Source organism: Heloderma suspectum, chromosome 4, assembly GCF_057233095.1.
Source record: "Heloderma suspectum isolate Gila_16-S chromosome 4, 16-S_ref, whole genome shotgun sequence".
Classification (NCBI taxonomy): domain Eukaryota; kingdom Metazoa; phylum Chordata; class Lepidosauria; order Squamata; family Helodermatidae; genus Heloderma; species Heloderma suspectum.
This window is the reverse complement of record NC_139461.1, coordinates 53,630,232-53,638,226: the sequence shown is the minus strand read 5'-3', so window position 1 is coordinate 53,638,226 and position 7,995 is coordinate 53,630,232.

Below are 7,995 nucleotides of genomic sequence, written 5' to 3'. Positions count from 1 at the left end.
CCGGGTTGGATGAATCAGAGGTCGGAATTAAGATTGCTGGGAGAATTATCAACAACCTCCGATATGCAGACGATACCACCCTAATGGCAGAAAGCGAAGAGGATCTAAACAGCCTCTTGTTGAGGATGAAAGAGGAGAGTGCAAAAGCTGGTTTGAAACTCAACATTAAAAAAACGAAGATCATGGCATCTGGCCCCATCACTTCCGGGCATATAGAAGGGGAAGAAATGGAAGCAGTGACAGATTTTACTTTCTTGGGCTCCAAGATCACCGCAGACGGTGACTGTAGCCATGAAATTAAAAGATGCTTGCTCCTGGGGAGGAAAGCTATGGCCAACCTAGACAGCATAGTAAGAAGCAGAGACATCACCTTGCCGACAAAGGTCCGTCTAATCAAAGCTATGGTTTTCCCAGTAGTAATGTATGGCTGTGAGAGCTGGACTATAAGGAAGGCTGAGCGCCGAAGAATTGATGCTTTCGAACTGTGGTGCTGGAGAAGACTCTTACGAGTCCCCTGGACTGCAAGGAGGTCAAATCAGTCCATCCTAAAGGAAATCAACCCTGAGTGCTCATTGGAAGGACAGATACTGAAGCTGAAGCTCCAATATTTTGGCCACCTAATGCGAAGAGAAAACTCCCTGGAAAAGACCCTGATGCTGGGAAAGACTGAAGGCAAAAGGAGAAGGGGACGGCAGAGGATGAGATGGCTAGATAGCATCACGGATGCAATGAATATGAACTTGAGCACGCTCCGGGAGAGAGCGCAGGACAGGAAGGCCTGGCGTGCTATGGTCCATGGGGTCATGAAGAGTCGGACACGACTGAACGACTGAACAACAACAACAACAGATAACAACTCTGAATTAACTTCTGAATTCTACAAACAAGATCCCATAGGTTAGAATCTCCTGCAACTCTTCAAAACATGAAAACCCTGCTTGATCAGAGACACTGGGGGGATAGAAAAATGAACATCTGTAACCATGAGTTAAACTGCAGACAGGAGGTATAACTGAATCCATTGTGAGAGGGAACCCAGAGATCCAAGGGCTGCAATGTGGCCAGGAATCATATACTGCAGAGGTGGGCCTGAATATAAATAGAACAGAGGGCTGTAATGATTCTGTTGGCAGTCCTGTCCATAGGCAAGTATAGCTCCATCATGCCTCCTTCCAGTCTCTGAAAGCCATTGTCTGTGCACAGCACAAGTTGTTCTTCCAAGGATGCCTTAACTCTGGTCACGCTGAGGTCAATGCTGGAATGGGAGAGGGGGGGGGGGTTGGCAAAGGTGGAACTACAAAAGGATGGCTGTGCTTGATTCCCATGTGGGCAAGATGCAGGATGATTTGTAGGATATTTGAATGCATGCTAAAAGCATATTAGATGAGTTAAGTGCAACATAACTAGAAAAAGATGGGCAGAGTGAGATCATGTGAATATCTAGTGATTCTTTTAAATCCCCTCTCCCCAGGTAGGAAACTGGGTGATGTCAAGCTAAAATCTGTTCTTTTTCATGCCTTATTAACCACTAGCTTGAATAAATGGAGCTAGATTACCATTTATGAGCCTGCAAATGCTAAAGACAGAGTTTAGCTTGACATTTAAAAAAATGGTCTAGGTAAGCCATTGGGTAATTATTCAATGTTGCCATGAATCTGAAGAGATGTTAGAAAAAGCAGATAAATGCATTTAGATAAGGGTAATTAGTAAGATGTTCAAAACTCTGATTGAAAGCAAGCCTTAAAATTACTTGGGAGTTATCCTTTAACTCCTAGGTCACTAGTTCAAATGTATACTGGAAGAACAGTAATGGAAAAGTGGTGGTTGTTATTTTACCATCCTGAGAGCTAATAGACTATCTTCTATTCCACATGTTTGTAGACATTTACACACAACAAAAGCCAACCGCTAACAACTGGGAAGATATTTCCTTGACATGTAAATTGCAACGAATGGTATGTTTAAGGACAATTCACCACAACGAGTCTCAGCCAGGCTGGGTGAGGAAGGTGAACCTCTCAGTTACAGGGCTTCAATTCCTCTTTTGCTTTCTGGTTAATCTCAGTAGAGTATTTCATTGACAGACCTACCTGGGGTGGGGGTGGGGCACAGGGGAGGGAGAATCCAGGACAGCTGAACCACCACTTCCTATGCCCAGCTGGGTTGGTGCTAGTAGAGCAAAAAGTGGGGGAAGTGGTGTGTGTTTTTTAAATCCTGGACAACAATACAAACAGAAGAGAGGGCTGTAAGGGAGGAATAGAGAGATTGCTTTTCTGTGTTCATGACCAACAAGTTACTGCTAAAGTGGAATGTGCAGTCAAACCTGGAAAAGCAAATTCCCTTTCCCATATTTCTCTGTATCTGTACTGCAACCAAAATGATCCAGCAGTCGGAGCAACTCCCCTATGCAGAAAAGTTACAATGTCTGGGGCTGTTTAGGATAGAAAAAGAGGCAAATAAGAGGAGGCATGATAGAGGTGTGCAAAATTATGCATGGTGTGGAGAAAATGGATAGGGAGACATTTCTCTTTCTCATAATTCGAGAACTGATTGGTGGGAGATTCAGGACAGATAAAAGGAAGCACTTCTTCACACAGCACACAGTTAAAACTGTGGAATTCACTTCCACAAGCTGTAGTGATGGCCACAAACTTGAATGGCTTTGAAAGGGGTTTAGAGAAATTCCTGGAGAAGGCTATCAGTGGTCACTAGTCCTAATGGCTATGTGCTACCTACAGTATCAGAGGCAGTGTGCCTGTGTACAGCAGTTGCTGGGGAACATGAGCAGGAGAGTCCTACTGCACTCATGTCCTACTGTGGGTTTCTCATTGGTAGCTGATTGGCCACTGTGTGTGCAGAATGCTGCACTAGATGGTCTGATCCAGCATGGCTCTTCTTGTATTCTTCTATTCTTATCAAGCCTGAATGTGTAATTACACTGCAACACTATACATATTTACACAGAAGTAAGCCCTGTTAATTTCAATGGAACTTGCTCTCATGTAAGTGCACATAGCAGGAGTGTGAAACCTGTGGCCCTTGGCCTAATATCATGCGGGTCTCAGCCTAATTTCAGGACTCTGCTAGCAAGCAGTTCAACCCTCTGGCAAGAACAACCTGACTCTCCCACTGGGTGGAGGGTAGAGAATGAAAAGGAGATGTCAGAAAGAGAAAGTGGTGGCTCCACCCACTTTTGGCTCTGGCCCTACCCACCACTGGCTTTGGCTATGTCCACTGCCAGCATGTGGCTGACAGATTGACCTCAAGGGAATGCTGCTCTCAATAGAAAAAGAGGTTCCCCACCCCTGCTTGCAGCCTTAAGTTACTTTTAGGGCAATCCCACCACCACCTCCACCACCATACACAGACTTTGTTGATGAAAGGTTCTGGAGACATTTTTGTTGGTTCTAATAGTTATTTCTCTACTGTAATTCCTCCTCCTTCCCCCTTACGGATCAATATGCTTGTTCTGTGTGCCTTGCAGAATACTAAATTTATCTCTTCAAGAATGAGATCGTAAACTGGGCGAAGAGGATTTCCTACCACCTGAAGGTGGGGCTTTATTCTTTGACGTTATTACTAGATAATGTTACCCAATTTGGCCAATATTGGCTTTAGTACCTAGCGCATGACCTAAAACTAAACTAATCACCGGCTTTGCTAATACAAACACTGCCATGTCTCTCTTTACTTCTGTTCTCTGCCTAACAAGGAATCTGCGTGTTTTGTTTTAAGGCTGGAGACAGATGTAGGGAATTGCTAGGTTTTATATTTTCAAAAATGGGGCATCAGCCATTGTTTGTATTTCTTTGGCCTAGCATCTCTGGCTGGCTGGGACATGCTGTGAATTGAAGGACTTGTCTCTGTCTAAACATGCACAGGATTCCACCCTAAAACAGTCTAATCCAACTATGCCTGCAGCCTATTCCTACACTCTGTCTTCACACTGCGACCAATGCAGACTTTATGGCTTTAACCCCAAGCCAGCATTCCCCCAGCCACTTTGCTTAACATCTAGCCTGATAAGAGTTCTCCAGAAAGCTTGCTCACCACTTCATCACATTTTGATTGGTCCTAATAAAGCTATTGCGCTACAGTGGATTTGGAAATTTTTCTTATGGACGAACATGGCTGCCTTTGGTTTTTTTGAGTGTCTCCAAGAATGATAAATGTGATCATTTGCCAGCTGATAAGCTGGTTCAGGCAATGGGAAGAAGGGAGCCAAGTCTGCTCTTTTTACTCTCCATCTGTTGGGGCAACCATATGGTGCAGGTGCAGGATGCAGAGTCTCATAATGGGGAGGGTGGCCGAAAGCCATTAGAAGCTATAGAACTACTGCTCCTCCAGCAGAGAAAGACCAGGTGTGTCGGGGAAAGCCACAGATGTGCAGGATCCAAAGCCCCCTAATTCCCCAAACACACACAGAAAAAGCATCCAATACTTTACCAGTCCTGGGATTGTCAGTTATAAAAAAGGAAAAAGCTGCCCCCTTCACCTCCTGCCCTGGCTGCAGCAAGGCAGCAGGACTATGGATATAGTAGATGCTCCTCCCCCATACGTAGGATTGCACCGTAAATGTATTCATTTTTGCAATTTGTAAGCTGCTTTTCAGCAAAGCTACCAAAGCAGCATAGGATGAATTATCTATCTCATCTGTATGTTGGTTTGTGCTTTGCAGGAGTTCTGGTCTTGATAAAATACCATTAATGAGGAACCAATTAGATTGTTTCCTTCAGGTCTTCGATCAGCCCATTGCACATGATGAGCTTAGTTTAGGATACAAGCTTCCCATGTGCTGGGAAACCACCCTTGTGGAAGAAAAGAATACTGAAGTAATTTATGTGAAGTCTCTGGAGTTCCCCTGTTGTAGGAACAGAATTCATTTCTGGAAGTTGGAGGTAATTCTGTTTTGTCCAAGGATTCTTTCCAGGATAATGCAGAAGTGGGCAATGTTGTGGCTATAGATGATACATAGAAACTGTTTCAGCTCTTCCCCCAGGCAAAAAAAAAACTAACAAAAACCCTTCACTTTCCTCCTAGAATTATCTCCCGCTGGGAAAGTGAAGGCCAGGGGAAAGCCTTAGTAGGCTTGCTGCTTGTAGGCCTTGCTTTTCCTTTCACCGGTACAGGTACATCAGGTTATGTCTTTGTTTAAAAATAGGTCTGGTTCATACTTGCCTATACACAACCTGATTCCTCATCACTTGATCGCCCAGCTATTGACTCACTCTGTTCAATGTGTGAATGAGGTCTACTGAAAAGCACAGTATTAAGAGGATAGGGAAGTTCTAGCTGTGGTATTTGATCTGTGACAGCTTATGACATGAGGTTTTAGAAGTTATAGGGAACAATTATTTCTGTCACATTCCTTCGACCTCTCCCTTCGCAATCAACACACTCCAGGAAACAAGGCTTCAGACTAACACTACTTTATTAGTTAACGACTAGCTTCTTTAAAAATGCAGATTTTAGGAAACTCTCAGACTGCCATGAAACAGCTAATGCACACATCTACAAGTATCAATAGAGGAGACAAAGTGGAAGTTATAGAAGTTGCCAGCCGTCTGGGCATGAACTTCTCAGCCAGACTTGCTTCGCAGGGATGCCCCTCCCTTAAGGTGGCTCCCTCTTACGTTGGCTTCCACGAGTGGCCCACCTGGTGGAGCATCTGAGCCCTGCCCCTAACTTTTCTCATTTTGCTCTGCAATGGACCCTAGCATCCCTCAAGTCACGCCCCTCACTCTCCTCCTCCTCCGAACCCTGGGTTCTCATGGGGGAGGAATGGGGGAGCTGTTCAGGCTGGGCCATCTGTGTGTTAAGGTCTTGGGAAGAAAGTCTCACCATATCTGGGATCGCTAGGCAGGGTGCCTCCTGGCTGTTCCCATTCTGATTCCGAATCTGAGCTGCCAGACATATCCACACGCTCAGATTCATTGTTATTGCATTAAACCCAGTATTGCAAGGGTGAGCAGACATCAGGCTTGCAGGATCTACTTCTGTTTTTTTCTTAGAATGCTGAGATCCACCACCTGGACCCTAGTGCAGGATGTACACTTAACATTAAAGAATTCAGAGCCCAGGAATTTGAATATCAGAAATGTGCGGTGCTCATAATCCTTTCACACACAAATCTACTCCAATAGATTTACCCCACGTTCCCCCCCTTCCCCGCCAGCGTGGTATAATCCAGGGCAGGTGGAGGGGTGGGGGCTGTTCTGTTCCTCTGATCATTCAGTTGTGAATTAGAAATCCTTAACAATCTGCTGCAAATTGCCCAGAGACCTACCAATAGATTCAGATCTACATTCTACGCACTCCTGGCTGGAATAATGAACTTACGTAACAAAAATGATGGTATCTTTGCTAGCCAAAGACAAAACAACCACTATGAACAAGCACTTTTGTTTACTTTTTGCTGCAGTGGCTACAATTTCCACCAGACATTTTAAAATATTAAAAGTGTTATTTCTTGTTGTAGAGATATATGTGCATATAAAGTTGTTGTGGTGTCACAGAAAGCCAGATAGTTATGACATTTAGCCATGGAAAACTGTTATTGCTACTACCATATGCAAGTTACCATTTGATGCTGCAGTGAACACTGAAAATGCCACGTCTGAAGGAGTCCATAGAATATATTCTTTGACAAGTACTGGGTGGTGGTGGTGGTAGTTAGGTTTGACTTCCCATTTTTCTGCAAATCAATATACATTCTCTGGTTATGTTATGCTGCACTCCTTTATCTAGAATAAGGTTGTGTGTCACATGCATTTTTTGCCTAGTGTTCGTATCAGTCAAAATGTGCTGCCTTTCACTGCAAGATATGGCATGATTGTCAGACTTTTTATCATCTGCATTCTTTAATCCTTTCTTAACTGGCTCTTGTTCTGTTTCCTTTTCCAAATTTCACATTCAATTCCAGTTGGCCTAGTCCTCAAGGCATTCAATAAAGTCACATTTAGCCTAATGAATTCCCATTAATATCTGCAAGTAAAAATTAATTTAATGTTTTAAAATGTAAATTAAATCCAGGCTCTTTTAATAAATGTATGTTCAGCAGAAATGGCTGAGATCCTGCTGTGCAAACTATGGCACGGGGATGTTACTCTGTACATACTCAGAAAGGGATGGATATTAAGGAACACAGGCCAAGCCCTTCCTTACATGTTTAGTCCCCACATCAATGACCTTTTTCTATGCAGAAGATAAAAAAAATCACCATCTCATCCTGTACTATAGTTTGTTATGGATTCAGTTTCCCTGTAAATCTGCACTCTGCACCAAATTCAGGTTGTCAGGATAAAAGCCCAAAAAGAATCCACCCTTTGGTAGTCCATGGATCAATGCAGAATTTGATCTATGTATTTTGTCCAGTCCCCCAACATACATAGAGGATCTCCAGTTTGGCAAGGATGAAAATGAACTGTGAGAACTGATGTATGAGAAAAACAATTCATGCACCACATTACTCTAAGACAACTTCACAATCCACAAAAACACTGCAGGTGCACATGCTGGCACAAGTCCTTAGGGCTGTGGTATAAAGGCATGAACATTAATAACCAGCAATCATCCTCTGCACAATTGAGGCTGCAATCTTATACCCACTTACCTGGGGTGTAAGGCCCATTGAATTAAATGGGGCTTACTTCTAAGTAGGCATATACAGGATTCCCAAGAGGAAATGTGGACATGTTATTTTTCACATGGTGAGTGCATTATGGGGTATTTTGCTTTTCTGCCAGTTATTAATTTGCACTCCTGCAATAGAAGCAGAGCACTGAGTAAATTGATAGCCTATACACCAAAGGAAAGAATGGCAGACTGATTACTTTATGGTTATTTTGAAAAACTGATGAAACAGCAAATGATAGTCAATCCTATTAAAAAGATTAAGCGTGAGCGCACATACACACAAACACACACACACATACACACACTCCTTTAAAAAAAAAACTTGTATTGCCTGCATTGGGATTGGTTGATAGGATTCTA